The following is a 25,637-nucleotide window of genomic DNA, read 5'->3' on the forward strand; positions in this document are numbered from 1 at the left end:
AAATCACTGTGAAGGAAGTAGGAAGAAGCTAGAGCTCAGTTTTCTTTTCAAAATGAGTATACAGAGGGTATTTGATGCCACCTTATTGCTGTGGCTGATTAACACACTGGGAAAGAAATGTGCAAAATGAGCAGTCAGGACTGTTTCCATGGTTGCCAAGCTCTTTGTGTGGAACAAAAGTAAGAGGCCTTAGAAGGTCCCTCAGCCCTGGAGTTGAGCGTGATTGAGTGCTGGAAATGCACTCAAGGAGGAGGTATTCACTGCAAAAGGCAGTCCATATATACGAATAATCTTGTAACTCTGTTAAGGCAAATAGGTTATAAAAATAGTTTTTGATAATATATGAGAATGCTATTGCAATGCTATCGTGTACCTGAATTTTATAGAGAACTTCATGAGGGGAAAAAAACTGAACTTTACTCAGCACATTCTACATGAGTGGAATGAGCTTAGACTATCTATGTACCAGGAGACATAATTATCCTTTCTCTTATTTCAACAGATGAGAAACAAAGACTCAAAAGGATCAAAGTACCTTTCTCAAGACAAATACCTGAGGCTTTTTCTCTCCAAATCCAAAACCAGGGCTGCAGCTACCATATTATAGACTGGCATCCTGTAATTGGCTTTTGTGAGACGTTTTATGGAATATTCTGACCAAATGTGTTGCTGTACGCCGGTATCTATGCTAAGGAAGATGTTCATAACATTACCTGTGTCCCTTTAATGTAGACTCATCTTTGAAGGAAAATTGTATACCAATATTAGAAATGGCTGTGCTTCTTTTGAATAGTTAGTTTGATCTTATGTAATGAATTCTTTGAATTTTATAAGTGACCATGCACCCATCTTTGCAATGACCTCAAGAACGCTTAGAGGGGTATTTGGATTGAGATCAAGCTCTAGAGCCTGTGATCTACATCCTGGTTCCACATAACCACTCTTATCCTCAGTGTCCTTTTATCTAGTTTTTTCAATCCATATACTTTAAATTATATTTCCTTTTCCTTAATCATATACATTTATGTCAACAGAGACAAGACACAGTATGAAAAATAATTATTTTCTTTAAATACATGCTTCATGTCATCTCTTCCTAAATTTCATAACTGGGTGATAATTTTTATGGTATGGGTTTCCTACCCACATCTCTGATTTCTTTTCCACACTTCTTTCATAAGTGTCTAATATGTTGCATTATAGAGATATCTGCTAGGGACAACTAAAAATCCATTTTGTGTTGTTATATCTTTGTCAGAAGAATGAATTCTCCTCTGTCTCAATCTGACCTTTCGAATGTTATGCTTTGACAGACTCTCTCCTTCACCTGTCAGACAGTTCTGGAAATAAGAGGAGAAAAAAACACCTAGTAAATCACTCAGGATGTATCTCTATTACAGAAGAAAAATCAAATGGAAAATTGAAATATAGTGATTCTGTTTCCTCCCCAAGGAAATCTAGGGGTTGGGGAGATTAACAAAAGCTTGCTCTTTACAGTTTGAGGGACACGTGGGCACATCACATTAGTTAGGTTTAAATTCTCATCTTCAGCAAAAGAAGCTCCATTCTCCTTATTTGTTCACTTTTGTCGCCCTGCTCATCATATACAATGGGTGATGCAGGCAAGAGGTCGTCTTTATTACAACGCTAAAATATACTCTGTAAACAACCATGACCTTATGGGATCCCAGAGACATTTAGGACCAGTTTCACTCAGAATGTTGGGAAATTTTATTGGTCTTTTTCATATTGGTTTGCCTGAACTATAATATGAGCCACTCATAAGCATCTCCTACTTAGTGCAATGGAACATACACTGTAAACAGGACTTATGTATTATCAAAACCCCTTTTCTTATTGTTTGAGTATTTCTCAATTCTCTTCCGTTTTTTTTTTTTTTTTTTGCGGTATGTGGGCCTCTCACTGTTGTGGCCTCTCCCACTGCGGAGCACAGGCTCTGGACGCACAGGCTCAGTGGCCATGGCTCACGGGCCCAGCCGCTCCATAGCATGTGGGATCTTCCCGGACCGGGGCACGAACCCATGTCCCCTGCATCGGCAAGCGGACTCTCAACCACTGCGCCACCAGGGAAGCCCTCTCTTCCGGTTTTAATACCTATCCCTTCCATTATCTTCTTCACTGAAACACGCAACCAATAACAAAGGCAGAGAACTGTACCAAGAGAGACAGGAAAAGTCATATTTAAGCCCAGTTTTGGCCTGTGAAATATCAAATAATTTTCCACTACCAAGTTCTCAGCACTCACTCAGCACTAAAAAGTTGGTTTCTGCATAGAAATGAGTTTCCCTCAATAACACCAATGACAGCACTTCGAGTAATCGCTGTTTCAGTTTCCACACACTGGATGAAACCCCCAAAGTATATAATTATTGCATGTCAGCTTAGATAAGGCCAAAATGAAGCACATGTGGTCAAAGGCAGAATGCAGGATGATAGAAGCCTATAAATGATCCCAATGCTGAAGGACAAAGAGAAAAAACAGGAATCCAAAGATGATTTCCACCATTCACTGCTAACTAGGAATGCAAACTCTTCAGATCCATGTGGAGGATACTCCTAACACCAGTCTAGAAATTCCACATCTGGAACTTCTGGATTTCAAAAAGATGTATTAGTGTCTACATGTATGAGGGAAGATTCATAAAACCTTAACTGAGCACCAACCACCCCTCTCTCTCTCTCCCTCTCTCTCTCTCTCTCACACACACAAACACACACACACCCCTCACACACTCACACTTTTAATTTATAGATGAGGAACGATGGCAAGAACTACAGTTAGTTTTAATTATTTTGCTCAAGGTGATGTGACTTGTTAGTTGTAGAACTGAGCTTTAAATCACTTGAAATTAAGCTGTGCTTTTCTAAATTCAACTATGACTAGCTTTTGGTCAAATTCAGTGCAAATTTTCAGATCATCTTGGTCTATCTGCTGCATTGAGTGCTTAGACCACCAGTGAAACCATCTTCTGCCTAGAGTCAAGTGAACCCACTTTGTCCTTTTCTATTCTTTTCAGGATGTTTCTTCTGTCTTTTTCTGGTGAACTATGTTTGCCTTGCACTTCTTAAGTGTTTTTCCCCAGCCCCTCTATGGTAGTAATTCTTTTCAATTTCCTGGCCATTCTCACCACACCATCATACCTCCCATCATACCTCTGATATGTTAATAAAGTTTAGCCTGTCTACCTCCACCCAAGCTGTAGACTCATATTCATCTCTTCAAGTTCACCTGGATGCCTGTCTCAGAGGAATTTGCTATATTTTAATATGATTATTAGAATGAAACATCAGTGTCACATATTATAGTATCTGCCACTCCCAATGGATGATTAATTTCTTAAACTGAGGAACTAAATCTTACAGATCCAGTGTCTGTACATAATTCGTGACCAATAAATGTTTGTGGAATGTGTTAATTAGGTAATGTACTAATAACCAACCTGACACTGCCTAATATTGAAATGCATGCCCTCTCTTCTCCTTAACTCTGGTCCTGAAATTCCTACTATCTGTTCCATAGAAGGAGAACTTAATAAAGTATCTAATGTTCATTGTTGTTACTATATTAGCCATTCCATATACAGTAATTATAAGTAGAAAATATAGCTATAGCCACTATATGTATAAATCATATATAATATATATATGCTGCATAATATATACAACTGCTATATGTTCAGTGTGAAATATAATATTTATAATGTGATAAATGCACATATACATAAATGCATATATAGATATACCTAATATTTAGATATAGAATATATTTATAGAGATATAAATATCTGTAGATATTTTTATATATATCTTACATATAGAGATAAATAAATGCATAAACATTATATAAAATATATTTAATTATATACTAATGTAATATATAATAGATACCATATTTAGTACAGATAGATATAGCATATATAGTATAGAATGGAAGATATATATTACAACTATAAAGGCTCAGAGAGGTACAATATCTTATATAGACTCACTTAAATATTTATACACAAAGTTAGGCACACAGCCCCAAATTCCTATTTACAAATTGAATGCTCTGATCTACTGTTATATGCTGATCAGTTATTTGAGTAGGAGCTATATTTTGAACATCATTTGTCATTTTCTTAAAAAGTGCTGGAGTGTCATACAAAGAGTAGGCACTCAATAATTTGTGATGCATAAATTATAAAACAAACCTTCATCCTGATACCTTAACATATCTAAATGGATGGGATGTCTCAAACTTGGAAACTGTTGAGTAAAATGACACCTTGAGTCAGCTAATAGCAACACTGTATGCTAAACCACTGAAGCCAAGAACAGCAGGAAGTATTTCCGAAAATAGAAAAAATAAGACCGATATTCCAAAGGAGTAAAAGGTTACTCCATTTTTTAATATCTCACTAATTGAAAAGATATTGTGCTATGTAGCCATCTATCCTCCCTGAGTTTCTGATATAGTCATCTGATCTATATAACAGGTACATAGGAGGGTTGTCTGGAAGAATCAAGTGAGAAAATATACATATATATATATATATATATATATATATATAAATACGATAACTTTACAAGTTTATTACAAATTAAAAGTCACTAAGTACAAAAATAATTTTGTAATATATTTATTCATGTAGGTACTATTATGATAATTTATATACTTCTATAACAACATATTTATATTTTGCAAATTATCTTACCAAAAAACAGACTGCTTCACCTGAGGCTATAGACTCTTTAGGCCACTGGTATTTGTTTTCCCCCGTGTATACAAAATATTCACTTCCTCCCAATCGTTGCTATCATTCCAATATTGTATGCATATTTAAATGGCTCTGTTAATACTTAATATACACATTGTCATTACAGCAATTTTTCCATATGTGTCTCCATGTTCTTTTTGTTTTAATAATGCTAGCCCATCCAAACCTTTTTACTATATCCAGTCCAGATAAAATTTATTCAATGTGCAGGTTTACAAATACTGGTTCATAAATAGAATTGAAATTCAGGACATTTTTTCTTTAGTTGCAAGGGCCTAGGAATAAACAGGTCTAAATTTTAATCCTAGTTCTGTCCCTTGCCAGCTTTATGACAGATAGTAAACTATTTAACCTCTTTGTATTTCTAGTTATTTATCTGTTAAAATTAGCGCAGTGGATCTGGCTATTTCTGCCACTGAATTATTTTTCTAATTTTATAAAAAAAATAAGACACAAGTTAATTTTCAAGAAAAACTGTGATTTGGAATTAAATGTTCTTCTTAAGCAATTATTATTTTTTGACGAGGTTAAAGGTAAGCCGTGGCTAGATGGCAGTGGCACACTCACTCAGACATACTGATAAGGCGGTAACAAGTTGCTACAACCTCCATGGAAAGCAATTTGTAAATATAAATCAAGAGCCCGAAACATACTCAGTCTTGATCTGCTAATTAGTAAACTCAGGGGCTATTTTAAAATTATAACTTGTATGATAGATAAATATTTATGCACATAATATATTCCTAGTGAATTTACGATAACAAAAATAAACAATTCACTGTACAGCAACAGAACAAATTCAAACAATGAAAAATTATGTTTTACATAATTAAATCCTTAACACAATTCATGTTAACTAAAAAAATAATGATTCTAATATTATATAATATATAAACAATAAAAAAGTACATAGAAAAAATAATGGAATGAAACATGCCAAAATATTAACAATGGTTTTCTTCAGAAGATAGGATTATAAATGTACTTTTCTAAAATGTGCATATTTTTCTTGGATACTCAGAAAAAATTAATAAAAATGAACACAGAATATCAACCACTAATGATCAGTGCTATTTGATTTCAGTTTCAAAATAAGAAAGCATGTTTAACGAGTATTCAAATATGTCTAGAGTTTCAGGTGTGAAGATGATACTGTAGGTAGAAGTTTCCCTACTTTTTGAAGTCTTCATGCATACAACTGTTTAATTACATTGTAAGGATATTTTGTTGAGTGTTGAAATTGCGTTAACAGTTGGACTAGAACAATTTTTGAGTTTTTTAAAAATTTATTTTATTGAAGTATAGTTGATTTACAATGTTGTGCTAATTTCTGCTGTACAGCAAAGTGATTCTGTTATGCATCTATATATTCTTTCTCATATTCTTTTCCATTATGGTTTATTACAGGATATTGAATATACTTCCCTGTGCTATAAATAGGACCTTATTGTTTATCCATTCTATATATAATAGTTTGCATCTGCTAATCCCAAACTCCCTATACATCACTCCCCAACCCCCTTCCCCCTTGGCAACTACAAGTCTGTTCTCTATATCTGTGAGTCTTTTTCTGTTTCATAGATAAGTTCATTTCTGTCATATTTTAGGTTCCACATATTAAGTGATATCATACGGCATTTGTCTTTTCTTTCTGAAGGACTAGAAGAATTTTAAGGTATATTTTCCCTCTTAGAATCCATAAGCCTAGATTACATGCGAGGACACCCACCCAAGGGAGTGAGCAGTTCAAGCCAGACTGGATGTCCCAGTCCTGGTGTCCTACGTGGGAGAGACAAGCCCCCTTGGTTAGCTGGAAGACCTCTGGGACTAATAAAAGGGCCATGGGAAGCCTGGACTTTACTCAGGAGAAGTGGGCGCTCACCTGTGCAGGCTTACCCCCCAAGGCAGGTTGGACAGAGGTCTGCATTAGTGGTTTCCGTGACCGCCTTGTCCTGTGCCCCACCCGGAGCCAAATGAACACTCCAGCTTCACTTACTCCAAGTCATAGTGTGGCACTGGATCTGGGGCAGCTAAGACCAGTAAAAAGACCTGACCATGGGAAGTAGAGGCGACCTGGTCCTGGAGTGGAGCCTGAGTGAGGCGGTGGTGGCCACTGTTGGCACTTCCTCAAGCAGCACCTTGGAAGGAGCCTAGGTTTCTGATGGCGGCCACTCCACCACCACTTACCCCCAGACAAACACTGAGAATAATGCAGTCCCTGCATGCCCTGAAGAGTGATTTTACAACAGGACGAGGGCAGTGGAGGCTGGGGGCAGCAATCAGCTTGTAAGAAACAAAGGGGACTTGCACCCGAGGCTTTGAGTGAGCGGAGCCATTGGCACATGCACAGGCAGCGCATCAGACGCGATCTGTGGCTGACACAGGCCGACAGCCCACTTCAGCAACTGGATTCTAACAGTTAAAATGTAGCCCAAAATTGTACCAGTCCAACTGTCATTTGAAATTTTAATACCCAACAAAATATCCTGACAATGTGATTAAACAATTGTATACATGAAGACTTCAAAAAGTAGGGAAACTGCTGCCTACAATACCATCTTCACACCTGAAACTCTAGACATATTTGAATACTATTTAAATATGATTTCTTAGATTGAAATCAGATAACCTTAATCATTAGCAGTTGATATTTTATGTACATTATTATTAATTTTTTTTCTGAATGGCCAAAAAATATTGCTTCAGTAGTCCCTCCTCTGGGGCCAGAGTCCCAGTATAGGAAGAGGGAAAAGCATACACTTAAAGGGAACAGAGCCAGCTTGGGCTCAACCCTCAGGGCTTCTGCTCCAGCAACTTGGGATCAGACCCCAACCCCCAATAGAACAGTGACAGCCACTGAGCAGAAGGGAAGTCCTGCCTCACACCTGGGGCCAGCTCTAGCCCTTCTATCTCCAGCTCCATCCCCTACCAAAGAGAGTGCTGTCAGCAGACACTGAGGAAAGATGTGACTTGAGTCCACATCAAATCCAACTCTCTCAACAAAGGCATTGGGCACACACAGTCTGTATAGGGACGCTCCCACATAAGATCACCCTTTCAAGATCACAATAAATAACTGTTTCACCTAAATTCATAGAGGCAGAGAAAATTAAGCAAAATGAAAAGGCAGGGAAACTACTCTCACTTGAAAGAGCAAGAGAAAAACCCTGAAAAAATAGATAATGAAACAATAAATAAATTACCAGATAAAGAATTCAAAGCACTGGTGATAAAAATGTTAACTGAAGAACTGATGTACACAGTAGACACTTTAACCAGGGACTAGAAAATAATTTTTAAAAGGCCCAATCAGAAATAACTGAAATAAAACACACACTAGAAAGAATGAATAGCAGACTAAGTGATACAGAAGAAAGCATGAGTGATTTGGAAGATAGAACAATGGAAATCACCTAATCAGAACAGCAAAAAGAAAAACAAATTTTAAAAATGAAAACAATTTAAGAGATCTAATGGATAACATTAAGGGTACCAACATCACATTATAGGGGTCCCAGAAAGAGAAGAGAGAGAGAGAGAGAAGGGGATCGAAAATATATTTGATGAAATTATAGCTTAAATCTTTCCAAACCTGAAGAAAAAAACCAAATTTCTAGGTATAGGAAGTACAGAGAGTCCAAAACAAGACGAACTCAAACTGACCCATACCAAGACACATCATAACTGAAATGGCAAATGTTAAAGATAAAAATATAATTCTAAAAGTAGCAAGAGAAAAACAAAGAGTCATATACAAGGGAATCCCCAAAGGCTATGAGCTGATTTATTTGCAGAGAATTTGCAGGCTGTAAAGGAGTGGCATGACATATTCAAAGTGGTAAAAGGGGAAAACCTGCAACCTAGGATACTCTACCCAGCAATATTATCATTTAAAATAAAAGGAGAGAGAAAGAACTTCTCAGACAAGCAAAAACTAAAAATGTTCCTCAATAGTATACATGCCTTAAGAGAAATGTTAAAGGGTTTTCTCTAAGTGGAAAGAAGAAAGAATCTGTAGGAAAGGGAAAACCCCACTAGTAAAGGCAAATTATAGTAAGGACTGACAATCAACCACTTAAATAAGCCAGTACGAAGATTAAAAACCAAAAAATTGTAAATGCAATTATAACTACAATAAACTGTTAAGGAACAGGTATGAAAATTTAAAATATGACATCAAAAACACAAAATGTGCAGGGAAAGGGTAAAAATGTAGATCTTTTAGAATATGTTTGAACTTAAATGCTACCAGTTTAAAACAAGTAGAAATCAAATACAAAAAAGAAAAAAGAAAAAAGAAAAAACTCCCAGCAAACAAAAGTCCAGGACTGGACAACTTGACCAAGGGAATTCTATCAAACATAAAATAATTGAAGAGAACGAAATACTCCCAAATTCATTCTATGATACCAGCATTACCTTGATACCAAAACCAAAGAGAACACGAAAAAAGAAAATTACACGCCAATATCTTTGATGAATTTATATCAAAAATTCTCAACAAAATATTAGTAAAGTGAATGCAACAATATATGAAAAGGATCATACACAATGATCAAGTTTGATATATTCCAGGGACACAAGGATGGCTCAGTATTTACAAATCAATCAATGTAATACACTACATTTACAAAAGGAAGGATAAAAATTACATGATCATCTCAATAGATACCGAAAAAGCATTTGACAAAATTCAATAACCAGTCATGATAAAAACTCTCATGTCTCAACATAATAAAGGCCATTTATGACAAACTCACAGCTAACATCATGCTCAGTGGTGAAAAACTGAAAGCCTTTCTTCTAAACTCAGCAATGTGGATAGACCTAGAGAATACTATGCTTAGTGAAATAAGCCAGAGAAAGGCAAATATTGTATGATATCACTTAAATGTGGAATCTACAAAATAATACAAATGAACATAGACGGCAAAAGAAAAACAGACTCACAGATATAGAAAACAAACTAGAGGTTACCAGTGGAGACAGGGTAGGGAGAAAAGGCACATTAAGGGTATGGGATTAAGAGGTACAAACTACTATGTATAAAATATAAGAAAAACAAGCATATACTGTATAGCACAGGGAATTACATCCATTATTGTGTTATAACCTTTAATGGAGTATAAACTATAAAAATACTGAATCACTATGCTGTACACCTGAAACTAATATTGTAATTTAACTATACATAAAATTTTAAAAAAAGAAATCAAATCTTCAGGTCTGAAAGCAACATTTTAGAAACATGTCCATGTGATACCAATTCATCAAATGGAGGCCTTCCGGGGTAATAAACAAGGAGAAAAAATTTGAATTCTTTATTCTGCCACTAGCTTGTTATGTGGCCTCAGAGAAATTATATAAATTATTCCAAGAATTTAATGATTTGAGAAATTCATAATTCATTCATAATTTGAGTGATTCACCTCTTTTTCTTTCAGTTTTACTATGAATTAAAGTCATGGAACATCTGAATCATTGTCTTGATAATTCAGAATAATCTAAATGTTTTACACTGCCCTGATGCTACCTCTGAATATTATAAGTAACAAGTGTTCTAATATGTGCCATTCTATATGGATGAGCACAGATCTGAAATGCCCTTGTTACAGTTTACGGTGTCACGTTTATAAATACCATAAATTCTGCAACTGGAAATTGCATTCAGGAAGAAATACGTTACAAACATACAAAAATGAAAACTTTTTATAAAGCAAGTAAAGGGAAATGTATCTTACCTCACTGCCTTCTCCCAGTGACAACTATCTATCAATGACTTAAATTTTCTGAAGGTCTACATATTTACAGAGGCATTTCATGCAATTTGACAGTCAAAATAAACATTAAGTTGTGACTTTGTTTACTTTGCTAGTCTTCGGGTCTTTTCTTAAATACAAGTTTAACATATCTGTAATTTAGTATATTGTATAACTGGTTATCTTTGTAGACCAATGGCATCATTGTTTCTGTTATAATAGCATGGGCCCTGGAGCACAGATATATTACAGAGTATTCCATTTTAATTTTCTGAAATACATGAGAGATAAAGTATACAAACTTATGTACAGAGGAGTTCCATAAAAAATTATAAGCATGGGATGAATTCTATAATTGAGGAATATTTTGAATTATACCCTAAGCCAGATGATCTTTCACTTGACTTTTCTTTTGTACAACAATAGAGAAGGATGTTTGAGTCATCCATAAAAATGTAATAATGATCAAGCTGCTACCCTTTAAAGTCATGCCCTTGGGTTTTATTGAGGGTTGATGCAAGGAACAGCCATATGCAGATGTCTTCTGCATCAGCTATAAAATCATTTTTGAAGGCATTATCCATTTACATTATTCAATGTTCCCTGTGAAAAAAGACCTTGAATGATATCTTTTTAGAACATCATATCAGGGGAGAAAACGTTTTCTGTAGCACTGATTTGCATCCTCTTACTGTTAATAAAATCAAAATCCGTTTCTATTTTTGTCCTGGATGCCAGGAAGCTCAGAGTTGTATGTAATACTAACTCACGTAACTAAATAAATTCTTATAGCTAGTATATTTGCCTCATATATTTCATTTGAATTCCTATTTGTCCATCTTATAGTAGGTAGATTTCCATAATAAACAAAACTTTCTGGAAAATGGAAAGAGTATGGGAGGCAAGGGAGAACACTCACATTTTTTAATCCCCTAGTTTGTGAAGTACTGTGTTAAATTAGTTCCATATAGTACTTAATCACTGTAATATATTCAGTAAAGCTCATAACCTATACTTTACAGATTGTAAAAAATATGGGTATAAATATTAAGCTAATTACCAATAGTCACTTAAGTGTGTACACTGTGTTCTTCTGTAGCCTTAACTCAGACACATTACAAAATTTATGCCTGTTCCTCTAAAGCACATATACCAATAAATATAAACATGAAGAAAAGATAAAAAATTAGTTCAAAGACAGGACCATGATGGAGATCATTTGAGCAAACCACTCAGGACATACCCACACATGCATACAATCATTCTGGTTTGCGACTGCCACAGCTTTTTCAAAATTAGTTGACTGCATCTGAAAACATAAACACACTAGCCTTTTCACTCATCCAAAAAACTTGTTTCCATCCATAACCTGTATAACCTACCAAGTGGTCTACTTGGTAGACCACTTGGTAGGTTATACAGGTTATGGAAGGAAACAAGACAGGAAAAATATGTGATGCACCAGGTGAAAAATAACTATTTCTAGAAATAGTTATAACAGCAGCATGTAGTTTCCTTTATGTAGTATTCATCTAGATACTGCTATCAGCCCTTCACTTCCTTTGGCTCATGTTAACATAAATTATAAGAGTAAAACATTAAGGAAGCAGTATTCTTACTCCAAATCTCTCTGCATATAACCATCATGAAGCAGGATCTTTTTATTTTGGCTTCAAAATAAAAATATCTGCTTTTTAAGAATTATTCATACCTATGCTCATATCCAGAGACCATGATAAAATTTATCTTGCATGGGATTCCAGCACTAGTAATTTTTTAAAAGTTCTCCAGGTGATTCTAATGTGAAGCCAAGTTCAAAAAACATTTATGATAAGACAGTTTGTATGTGATTAATAAACAATTAACTCCCTATACCCATTCAATCCCCATACATTCACACTCACACACACACACACACACACACACACACACACACACACACTCACATCTCCCTAAAATTATTTGATAGCATTGATTCCTTCTTAGCTCTTGATTCCTGTTTCTTTAACCTCTATGACTCTGAATTCTTGAAATTTAGCATGCATTTTAAATCTCTCCCAAGTAAATCTCAGTTCTCATTAGTGGACTCTGCTATAGCTTACTTCTCTTGTACTGACTTTCCCCTGTTGTCTCAGATAGGAATTCCCTGCTCAAACCTAAGTTGGAATTTAATCATCCCCATTGGAGATATGGCCAGCTTTGGAACCCAATGTGGTGAGGATGTAAGAAGGTAATTTAGAGCACTGAATATACGTGGCCATGACTGTCTTTACAAAACTATAACTACCATGTTGATGAGAAGGACGAAAGACAATCAACTCCCCAGAATATTTTCTTACAAAAACATCGTGCAAAATTTGTCATAAAAATGGATTAACTTATTAACTCAATCATGGACGAAAGACCGCTACCAAGAAATACTAAAGGTATTCCCCCATGCACTTATACTACTATCTTATCATTAAATATAGTGTATAAAATAAATAATGTCTGCTCACTTTATTACAAACAGTGCTTCATGTATAAAAGATTTTTGAAAGTCTAGTTTAATATTATTGGCAAATTTTGCTAAAATGAATAATTCAAAAAGCACCATATTTTGGAACAGTTCACTGATCAAATATTACACAATGGCACCACATAACATCTGTAACTTAGTGTTTATGACAATTGAACTCAAAATAAATAGCTTCATATCAAGACTTGAATCACAGCTGGGAACCCAATTAGACTAAAGTACAGCTTACGAGAATCTTTAAGTTATATATCCTTCCCAACTCCCTGCTAAAACCGCCTTTATCATTTTAATCCACACAGTAGTTTCCATCATTATAAATTTATCAGCCAGATTATTATTTATATGCATGGCATAATTATAATTAATTTGCTGAAGGCTCATTTTGCTGCTTCTATTAATTATGATCCTATGGCTTTAAATAAATCAGTGAGAAGGAAGAAAATCTAAACTAGTGGAATATAGTAAACTAGACCAATAAAGCGCATGACTCAAATGACACTCCTTGATGGTGTCAGGGAGATAACTCACTGGTATTTTGAACATCAGCACTAAATTAAAATTTTAACTAGTGAGTCTAATGGTGCAAGGTTTTGCCCTGTTCTCTCTTCCAGATCAATTTCTATAATAAATTATCAAATTGCAGAAAGGAATACAAGGGCTAAAATATGGCAGTAAGAAACACTACTGTGTTACACTGCTACTGCAGTGTAAATTATGATTCCAAAGAAATTTAATTAGGTTTTTCAATTAAAATAAGATGAATTTTCCTTTCCAATTAAATAAACAACCCTATCTCCCTTCCACCCACCAAATGCAAAACAACAACAACAACAAAACACATCCCAAGTTGTTACATGCCTAGTCTGCCTAAGTAAAATGCAATCATATATTGGAAGAAACCCAAATAACTTACACATTTTCACTGTCTCTTTCTTACTTGCTCTCTTTGAAACAGAAAACTCAACTAAAGTAATTGTGGTGGGAAAAACCCAGTATCTCCTAAAGAAACTGCAGGGAAGATCTTTGATAATTTATTGAAGACACCTTTGAGAGTGGATAGACTTTGATCATATAAACCAATTTTCAAAAAATCCCTAACACTTTTCAGAGGGAAAAAAAAAGTGAAGGCTGTTTGGGGATATTAAGCAACACAGTGATTCTGAACAATAGTTTCCCATTTCTGAAGAAGAACCTCAGGGGAGAGTATTGCATTATAGCCCCTAGCCCTGGCTAAGCCACATTCTACTGGTTGTTTGAATTGAAGCATCCCTTATAAAAATGTTTCCTTGCATTGGAAATCAAATGTAAATGGTACATGCATCAAGTTCTTCAGAAAGCTGTAAGAATCCTCAGATGATCTTTTTTTTTTTCAGTATGTATATTCTTGTAACTGGTTCATAATCTTTGGACAGTCTTCCTTCCAATATTATGAACCAATATTCTTTATAATAGGGCTACCATCCATCCCTGTTTTTACCCATTGTCTCAGAGTAATTATTAATGATATTCCTTTGAACTATCCGAATTATTCAATATCTTGGTTTAGAAAATAGTGTGGTGACACTATTTATACGGAATCTCAAATTAATTTTAAAAAGAAATAAACAAAAACCACTTTTATCATATCTCCCTATGAGGTCAAGGGGTTTTTATCTGCTTTGTTCACTGATGTATCCAGAACCTTGAACCATCTCTGTAGTAGGTTCATAATAAATAGCTACTGAATTAATGAATAAATATCTAAAAATAAAAGGCATGTGGCCCAAAGAGCTGCATCCTTCACAAGAAAGCTGTCTATGAAAGTCCTTGAATTTTAAATCAGAAAGTAACATTTTATATAAGAATTTTAAAAGCTAGTTGCATATCACAAATTAAAATAATATATCAATAACCAGACTAATTAAAATTATCTTAATTTCCTTTTAGAATAAATTTTTTCCAGAGCATGTTTCATCTGTCCTCATTTTTTTTAAAATTAAGACTTCATTTTGTTAGATCAGCTTAAGATTCACAGCAAAATTGAGGGAGAGGAACAGATATTTCCGATATACACCCTGTCTCCACACAAGCATAGCATGCCATTTACCAACATCCCCACCACAGTGGTATATCTGTTACAACTGATAAACCTAGAGTGACACATCATAATCACCCAAAGTCTATAGTTTACATTATGGTTCACCCTTGGTGCTGTACATTCTATGGGTTTGGACAAATGTATGACATGTATCCACCAATACGGTATCATATAGAGTATTTTCACTGTCCTAAAAATCCTCTGTGCTTCACCTATTTATCCTTCCTCCACCCAACCCCCGGCAACCATTGATCTTTTTACTATCTCCATAGTTTTGCCTTTTCCAGAATGCCAGATAGCTAAAATCATGAAGTATGTAGCCTTTTCACATTAGCTTCTTTTACTTACTAATACGCATTTAAGTTTCTTCCATATATTTTCTTGGCTTGATAGCTTCTTTTCAGCACTGAATAATATTCCATTATCTCGATGTACCACAGTTTATTTATCCATTCACCTACCGAAGGACATCTTGGCTGCTTCCAAGTTTTGGCAATTATGAATAAAACTGCTATAAATATCTCTGTGCAGACTCTGTATAGAAATAAGTTTTCAACTCCTTTGGGTAAATACCAAGGAGTGCAATTGCTAGATTGTACGGTAAGAGTATACTTAGTTTTCCACATTTTTTCAAGGCAAACAATTATTGAGTTTAGTTGAGGAAGCAGATATTTAAAAGTTTAATGAGCTTTGCCAAGTATAAAAGTCAGTTGATTTGATTACTTTAAGTCAAACAAAAGGATTATTGGGAAGGGGTAGAAGCTTACAACTCACAAAGATGAAGGATTTAAAATCTATAAATTCTCCATTTTCAGGTTCCCCAAAACCATGTTTTCATATTACCTTAGATAATCTGAGATGGCAGTATTTTAAGTAGTATGTTAATAGAATTAAGGGTTCCCCTCTCACTTTTTGTAGCAGTAACTTGATCAGGCAGGACAGAAAGCAGAACAATAAAGTATATGTTTATTAAGATATTTTATAGAGTTGACAAAAAATTGAGGGAAATGAGATGTCTGCATTATTTTTGCATATTTACATACTGAGAAAAAGAAACGGGGGCTTGGAAATAAATTAATCTGTCTTTACCATGGTACCTAGACTTCTTTTCCATCAACTTCCCTCCAACCCCCATGTTCTAAGTTTCCATTTACTCTGGCTTCCTGGGTCATTTTCTCACTCTACCCACAGTGGCACTCCAAAGGACAACCTTTGTATTTGCCATCAACTTTCCCTTCTTTACAAAGTGGTTTATATGTAAGTAACGTGTTTTATATATTGTTATAACTTGGAGAACATTACAGATATTAGGAATATAGTTAAAATTTAACAGCATAGAAACAGTGGATTAAACTGACTCTGTAGGATGGTAAGATTAGGTATTGAGTCCATTAGCCTGTCGGGTCTGCTTTTCTTACATTTCTAACTGGTGCCCTTTTTCCACTGTTATCTCCTTTAATCCATTCTCCACAAAGCAACCAAAATAAATTTTAGAAGCAAAAATTGTATCATGCAATTTCCAAGTTTAAAACTCTAAAACAGCTTGCTTTCCACTTCCTTTGGATAAATCTCAAATATTTAACATGACCTAAAGAATTGAATTGATCTGGTCTCTGCCCACATGAGTTTTACTCTAGGTCACTCTCACGAATGCCACCTCGCCCTCTTTCAACAAAGCTCTTCTTTGTCTCCTATTCTTCCCTCCTATAGGACCACTCTTGCCCTGAATTTTTACTGATACGTCCTGTCCTTCATGTCTTAGCATCACTGCAAGACAGAACACCCTGATCCTGCATCCAAGCCAGGTATTTCTGATGCAGTTTCTTGGGATGACCTTGATTTTTCTTCACTGAATTTATCAACATGTGCAATTGCTTACTGTTAATTCTATTTACTGAGCTAAAAGCCTCATTTACTGAACTGTAAAATTCCTGAAAGTGGACACTATCTCTCTTTAACATGTCACCATTATATCCTTTGTGCCTTGAGATAATAGGTGATCAATCAATATTTGCTGAATAAATAAATTAATTAATAAAACCCCATGATGTCACTGGATGATATCAAACAATTATTTCATTATTGAGCAGGATGGATTTCACTTTGAGGTCAGGATAATTTATTATGAATTTTCAAATAGTCATAAGCCACACTACTGATATCCTATATACATTAGGGAAAATTGGCATCTAAAGCAACAGATAAAATCAAAAGCAAAAATCTGACCAGCATTTTGATGAGGCATACATTTGCATGCATTTTACATTTCATAAAATGAATCCTAAGGTATAAAACATGTTCAACAAAATGAATAAAGTCCAAATAAACTGCACATTAGCATATATTTAAATATGAAAATTGGCCAATTTTGCACATTTCTAGTTCTCTAAAAATTGTTGCACGGTGAATTTCAACTCACTACCCCAGTAAATTCCTAAAGGAACTTTTCTGCATGATAAAGTAACAAAAGGAACCAAAGACTAATACAATCTCTACAGGATATCTACCATAAAGATCATATATATGTAAATCCTTGAGAAAACATTACTATCAGTTCTAGACAGAGTTGGCTGTTTTCTACAATTTAATGTTTAAAAATTCAATAGAGTGTATTTTAGGTGGATTTAAATAAAAATTGAAGCTGGTGTATACAAAAATAATTTTAAAGGAGAAGAACATCATTTGATTTAATATGAAAAAGCTGTGATTTGCCATGTCCATTAGTATGCCACACTAGACACACACATACACACACACACACATACAAATTCACACATATTGCAAACACACACACATGTGTTCTAAAATGAATTTCTAAGTTGGCAAGAACAAAAGATTATTTAACAAACAAACTAAGCCAAGAAGGGAACCCAGAAAGAAAGCTGTGTGCTAAAGTTAGCCCTTGTCTTGAGATCATAGCTAAACCTCATAAATATGATCTTCACTTTTCAGTTCCTTATAGAACTTGAGAGATAAACAAGACTCAGATTCATTCAAGCTAAGCAGTTTAATAGGGTATCTACAGTTTACCTCTTATTGTAAAGGTGCAATAAGACTCTTTCCACCATCCTAAATGGAAAAAAAACAAAACCCATAGAGTAGGTTCTTACCTCTCATAGTTAATTTTATGTGTCAATTTAACTGGGCTGTAGGGTGCCCAAATATTTGGTTAAACATTATTCTAGGTGTGATGTGAGGGTGTTTCTGAAGGAGACTTACATTTGAATCAATTGATTGTTTTCTCCAATAAGGATGGGTCTCATCTAATCTCTTGGAACCCTGAACAGAAAAAAAGGTGGGGTAAGGGAACTTTTGCCCTCTCTGTCTGACTGTTTTCAAGTATTGGTCTTCTGCACTTGGAGTGGAACTTACTTATCAGATCTCTTGGTTTTTAGGCCTTTGGACATGGACTAGAACTTACACCATCAGTTCTTCTGGTTCTCAATACTTCAGACTCAGACTGTAACTACACCACTGGCTCTGCTTGGTCTCCAGCTAGCAGACAGATGGCAGATCATGGGATTTCTCAGACTCCATAATCACATGAGCCAATCATTATAATAAATCTTTATATACAGATAGGTAGATAGAGAGACATATAGGTGTAGATATGTATCCTACATATAGAATCTCTCTCTCTTTATCTGTCTCCATACACATATATTCTATTAGTTCTATTTCTCTGGAGAATGCTGATTAACACATCACCATGTGCAAAAATGAAGACTTAAAATTTTAAAAAATTAGGTGCAAGTAGTTTAATTTGGAGCTGATTCCAGGAAGGACAACTGATAAAATGAAAAAAGCAATGCAGAGAAGAGAGAAAGCCAATGAAGATGCCATTAATAAGTAATTCTGAACAAATAAGGCTCTATTACACTAGTTACCTAAGAAACTCTTTGAAATATGTCTCAGTATGACCTCAGTTGAGGGAAGGAACAATGTGGAATCAATCCATTGATTCCCACCCCTATCATTTGAAGATTTTTCTGGGATATTAACTCTCTCACATTACTGAGTTTTGTTTCCCTGAGGCCTAGCCAGCTCCTACAGTGCTGGAGAAAGCCTACAGCCAGAGAACAAGCTGGACCCAGTCACTTTTTTGGGGAAGCATCTAGCTGCTGGAAACCTACAGCTGCATATGAACTTAAGCCAAGGGCATATAGTGGGTCATTAATATAACATTGGTAAAAAGAAAAAAAAAGAAACCTACAAAACCTACTATAAAAATTCTTCCCGGAGAAAGTGAACCTCCTCCCAAATATAAAATATCCAAATTTATAGTTTAAGTTCAAAGAAATGTGGTTTTCAGTAAAACTGTCAAACGCAAGGACAAAAGACATAATAAGCAGGTGTCCAGAAAATGAAGAGAGAATATTTATAGCCTGAATATAGAAACAATGTATTTAATATATTTAAAAATAAAAGAGGATATGAAACAAAAGAATAAGATAAATTACTAGGAAAATTTGAAAATGAACCAAATATTTCTAATTATAAAAACAATAAAAATGAAAATTAGAAGCCTAAGGACTTGGCTTCTGACAAGAATGGAATAAACAGAGACTAGATTTACCCTCTCACCTGAATCAACAAAAAAACATAAAACATACATGAAACAACTGTTAGCCAGGCATGGGATATCAATGATAACAGACACTGATCCTTGAGAGATGAGAAACAAACAAGGTGAGCCCTACAATTACCCCAGCTTGCTGCCTTGAAAGAGTTTCCAAGCCATGATGCACGAAAAGGAAAGTCAGGAGGATCCTGGCAAACTCCCTGAGTTAAAAAGTCATTTTGGGTTCAGAGGGATAAAGGAGGATAGAGTTCTCAGAACAGAATACTAGAGAAGAGAGATGCATAGAGAGACAATCCTGGAAATCAGCAGAGCCCCTATAAAAAGGTGAAAAAAGATGTACCAAGCAAATACAAAGCAATAGCAAACTTATGTACCTTTATTAATATTAGAGAAAATAAACTTGAAAGTGAAAGCATTACTAGAGTCTATATAAAATGATGAAAGGTTCAATTTTTTCAGGAAGTTTTATATGGTTAAACTTTCATGCAACCAATAGCACATACTCAAGTATATAAAGGAAAATTTACAAAATTGTAAAAACAAATAGAAAACATATACTAATATAATCAGAGGTTATAACTGATCATTTAGGATGACAAAACTTATTATAGGATATTAAAGGCTTGAAAAATAAAAGTCTTAACCTAATACATAATAAACTAGAAATTCGATCCAACAAGTAGACCATATATATCATTTTAAGTACAAATCAAACAATCAATAAAGGTGAAAATTTACTGTATTTTCACATAATAAACAAACTTAAAATTTGCAAGGTGTGAAATCATACAGAAAATACTGACAACAAAGTGATTAATTTAAAAACGAATAATTGATGGGTCAAAGAAGCTATCTCACTGAAGATAGAATTAGATGGTAACAAGATGAAATAACAAAAATTAATGAGAACTAGATAATAAAATATATCAAAATTTATGGAATGCTGTTAGGAAAAAACAATCAATAGACTAGATGAGCAAAGCCAAAAGTAGCCCTCTGAGAACAACAATGTTGACAAAACCCAAACAAACTTGATCAAGTAACAACAACAAAAAGGCATAAAAAGATTAGTAATGAAATCAGAGACATACCTACAAATTCTGAAAGCATTAAAGAGATAACAAAAAGATAACATAAGCAATTTTTTTGCCAATATATTTGGGAACTTTGATGTGGAACATCCTGAAAAGGATTATAACAAAAAAAAAATTTACTCAGAAAAATATAGAGACTTAGAGACTTGAATGACCATTAAAGAAACCAATCAATGAACTCATAATGAAAAAATCTAAGCCTCAAATACATTATTGGTAAGTTCCATTAAGCTTCTGATCATATACAAATTCTTCTAGGTTACAGAAAAAGAAGTAGTGGTTCTCAACTCATTTTAAGAAGTAGCCAATGAAAATATTTAGAGGAACTGTATGAGAAGTAGAAATTAAAAATCAATCCACCTTATAATAATAAATACAAAAATCTTAGACTATAGTAAACTGAACCAAGAAAGTTTTAAAAATGTCTACATCATGACAGATTGAATTTATTCTAGAACACATTTCCTGTAACTTTAGAAAATAAGTTATTATCCATTACAAAAGCACTTAGCAAACTGAGAATGAAAAGGCATATTTTTAATCTAATAAAAGCAAACTTGATATTTATAGGTTAAACAATGATCATAACCATCACAGAAAATATTGGGTTGGTAAAGAAAAACTACATTATGATTTTAACAGATTGGTAAAGAAAAACTACGTTATGATTTTAACAGATGATATGTTTCTCTACAAAGAAAATTCAAAATAAAGTACTGATTATTTTAAGTAATAGATTGTTATAAATTTGCTGAATAGTAAATTAGCATATAAAATCATTTGTCTCTACACTAACAGGGGCATTAAAAAATGTAATTTAAAATATATTATTTTAAATAGGAATCAAAATATTTAATACATTGGAATAAATCAAATAAATCATAAAATTATTATGAAGAATATTATAACATTTAAACTGAAATTTTATAGAAAGATATTAAAGAAGACCTAAATAGGGTTACAAATTACAATCCATGTAATGAATCCATGTAAATGAATGGGAGATTCAATATCATAATGATGTTCAGTATTGCCAAATTAATCAATAGATTCAACGTAATCTCAATCAAAATTCAACTTTTATTTGTTTAATTGTTTGTTTTTGTAGAACTTGATAAAAGTACAAAGTATTCCAAGATACCCCTGAAGAAAATCAAGATGGATGTACTTACCACTGAAATTAAGATTATGAGGTATTGGCATAGGGATGGACAAACAGACTAATAGAACAAACTAGCACAGAAATACATATATGAAAACATGCTTTACGATACAAATGGTATTATCTGGAAGTGGGGAATAGATGGTCATTTCAGTGCATGGTATTGTTGAAAGAACTGCTTCCCCTTATGGTAGAAATGAAACTGTATCCTTACCTAACATTATGCATGAAATTCCATTCCAGATGGATTAAAGACTTAAACAGGAAAGTCAAAATTAAAAATAAAACCCAATCCTCTTTTCTACTTGTTAAGAACTCCACAAACAGTCCATTTACTTGGGACACAAATATATTGCCCACTTTTCCTCAATAGGAAATCTTTACTCATGGTTTGATGAGTCCATCAATCCCATAATGCTTCCTGAACTATTTCCTAGAATGCTTTCTTCCTTCTCTCCCATTCCCAAATTCAATCCATAATTTAATTACTAATTCTTAAAATCATTTGCCCACTTTCTTATCAAGAGTCACCTCTCTCTCCTCCAAATTCAAACTGCATTTAAAGCCTATACCAATAATTGACAATGCATGTACCATAAAAATCTCTGAGGGAAACTAAAGTTCTAGAGTCAAACAAGTATAGAAATCATTGCAAACTTGAGCTTCCTATTTAAGATTAACAATGTGCATTACCATAGAGTTCTAAAAAGCTGTGTAATTAAAAAAAAACTGATTAACCTTGCTAAAGCAAACACCTGCCTAACTTGTTTAGCCACAGAACCCTTTCTTTGAGGAGCACCTTTTTGGAATATATCTAATGACATATGTCTATGTTTCTAGGGGATACACTCTGAGAACATTGCCCAGTATCTTTAATCTTACCAGGTAATCACAATGCTTTGTGTATATTTTGAAATTATAAATGTTTTATGATTTCCTCATCTTCCTTACAAATTTTCTTCTCAGAGGCAAATATCACACTAAAAACTTAAAATTTCAAAAAGTGATTTATATACCTTTTTCAAATTGTATCTGCACACCATAAATTATGCTGTATTAAAATTTCATTTTATTGAAGAGGAGGTGAGGCTTACAACTTTTTAGAAATACCATCACTATGGTAATATTAGGCTCTAAAAATTATTATTGAATTGGATGATCTACTTGGTCATCATTCATCAGGCCTGTATACATCCAAATCAGGAATTACCTTAGAATCAGTGACATATATATGCACATGCAATCATAATTTGGTAGAATTCCACTGTACTACTTATTTTGGAACTCACTATATTATTTGGCTAAACTAGAATCTTGTGTCAAATATTTCTTGAGAGAGGTGATTGGTGCACTGAACACAGTAACCAGATACTGAAAAATCTTTGCCTCTGTATTCACGTGGAGAAGTTTTTAAGAAGCAATATTTGCAGAAATGGAATTCAATAAAGAAAGATATTGAGATACATATAAATATCAAAGATAAACATAACATTAAATGTAATAGAGAAGTTAAACTTAAATCACAATTTTTGAATCATATCTCTGAAGGTTGATGCAATATCTGTAATTGTCAGAAAACAAAGTCCTCCTCCATATTTCTAGTCTAAGCAAGGCCTACATATTGGAAATGTGGTTATATTCAGTTTGAGTACTTGATGTCATTTTTCAAAGTTTGCAACTATCAGATATTATGGTATACTATCTAAACAAACAGACTAGCAGAACAGAAATCAAGAAAAATAAAACTATATTCTGCACATCTGAGCTTTTCTTCTGATCACCATATAATTCATAAAGGTATAGCTACATATCACAGGCTTATAGTCAAGTAAAGCTTCCATTATGGAGTTAAGAAATATTTATTATACTAATATCTCTATGTATCTACCTGCCCATCTTTACCTATCATTGAGAAAAATTCACTTGCATACAGTTTACTTAAGCTTGGCATTATGCAGCCATGAAGTAGGTGTAAAGGATGTAAGCAAATGACACTGTACATAGTACTGGCTTGTAATTGTTAGTTTCAAATTATTAATGCCTGATTGTCCCTTAGTTTTATATAACTCTTCACAGTCTTAAAAATATCTTCATGTACATTAACCAATTAAATTAGTTACAAATTACCAAAAAATGTCTAATATGATAACTAATTACCTAAAATAATCAGCTAGGCAAAGCAGATTATCTTCTTTCAGCTGTCTAAGTGGTGAAGGAGAGACTCAGGATGGTCAAGTGGCTTATCCAAATTCACAGAAATTACTCTAGGGTATTGCTCACCTAAGAGCAGACCTAGTTCATGACAATCAAACTACAATTCATCCACATTCTGAAAAAAACATCATGAGGAATGGAAACAAATTAATAGTGGCTAACATTTTGAAGCACTGTGACAAATGTTCTTACTCTCTGATCCTCAGAGCAATCATTTGGGTAGATTTTAATCCCATTTAGCAGATAAGAAAACTGAAGCTCAAATACAGAGACAACTGGTTACATATATGAAAAAGTTACAACAAAATAAAAATAGATTCTCTAAAAATCAAATAAAGATTTGGCATGTAAGAGATTTATAGGGAGAAACACTAGGAATGAAAAAGGGAAACTGGTTGGGAAAATAGAGAGAGACACCAGGCTGTGATGAAGGTCTGACTCCTGGGAGGGCAGAGAAAGGAAGGTAGATCTGGTAGGAAGAGTCCCAGCCTGCAGTTCAATTTTTTTAGAAGTTTGGCCAAGTCAATGAGGTGCCCTGGAGCCAAAGTCACAAATAAGAGGTGTTCACTATCTCATTGGAATGGGCATGTCCTAGTATCCCTGCCATGCTAATTCATTAGGAAGTGTGTCCTCAGCACAAATGCAGTAGATTCAGTGTGTCCTCCCTTAACTATACTCCCCAAGGCAGGTGATCTGAGCAACACATTTTCATTGTTACCACATACCCTGGACCTCACACCATACGTGGAAATCAGTTCATGGTAGATTGAGAAAATAACAATAAAGGAAAAACAAAAACTTTAGAAGACAATATAGAAAAATATCTTACTTCGGAGCAGAAAAAATTTTCTTAAATAAGGCCCACAAAATACTAGCCATACAAGAAAACACTGATAAATTTGAATATATTAAAAATAAGAATGTCTGTTCCTCAGTAGATACTGTAAATGAGTGAAATAACATGCTACATACTGAGCTAAGATATGTGCAACACATACAATCAATTAAGATCTAGTACCCAGAACCAATTAAAATAACAACTGCTGGGAGTCTTGAATAGAATTTTCACAAAGGCAAGGCTCATATGGCCAACAGCCATATGATAAGATAGTCAACCACTTTAATAATTAAGAAAATGCAAATGACAACCATAATATGATAAGATTACAAACCTACCAGATTGGTAAAAATATAATGACTGGCAATAAAAACGATCAAATAAAAGAAATGGGAATTCCCACTGTTAGTGGGAGTATAAATTGGTATATCTATTTTGTAAAGAGTCAGGTACTGATTAACTAATGAAGTTATGCACACACACATCATATCATCTAGCAAATCTACTCCTATGTACACATCTACCTGCTAATGCAGGAATGTACAAAGCAGATTTTTTTCTAAGAGACACACATAAGGTGTGGGTGGTGGAACTGCCCATCGACAGTAGAAT

The 25,637-nt window shown here is 34.1% G+C and overlaps 1 protein-coding gene across 3 annotated transcripts in view; it reads right to left on the reverse strand.

The window, feature by feature from the left end:
- Positions 1-25,637, reverse strand: part of LOC307188543 (uncharacterized protein) — a 566,629-nt gene that overhangs the window by 469,770 nt on the left and 71,222 nt on the right. The gene's annotated exons all lie outside the window — the stretch shown is intronic.

Source organism: Stenella coeruleoalba, assembly GCF_951394435.1.
Source record: "Stenella coeruleoalba genome assembly, chromosome: 7".
NCBI lineage: Eukaryota > Metazoa > Chordata > Mammalia > Artiodactyla > Delphinidae > Stenella > Stenella coeruleoalba.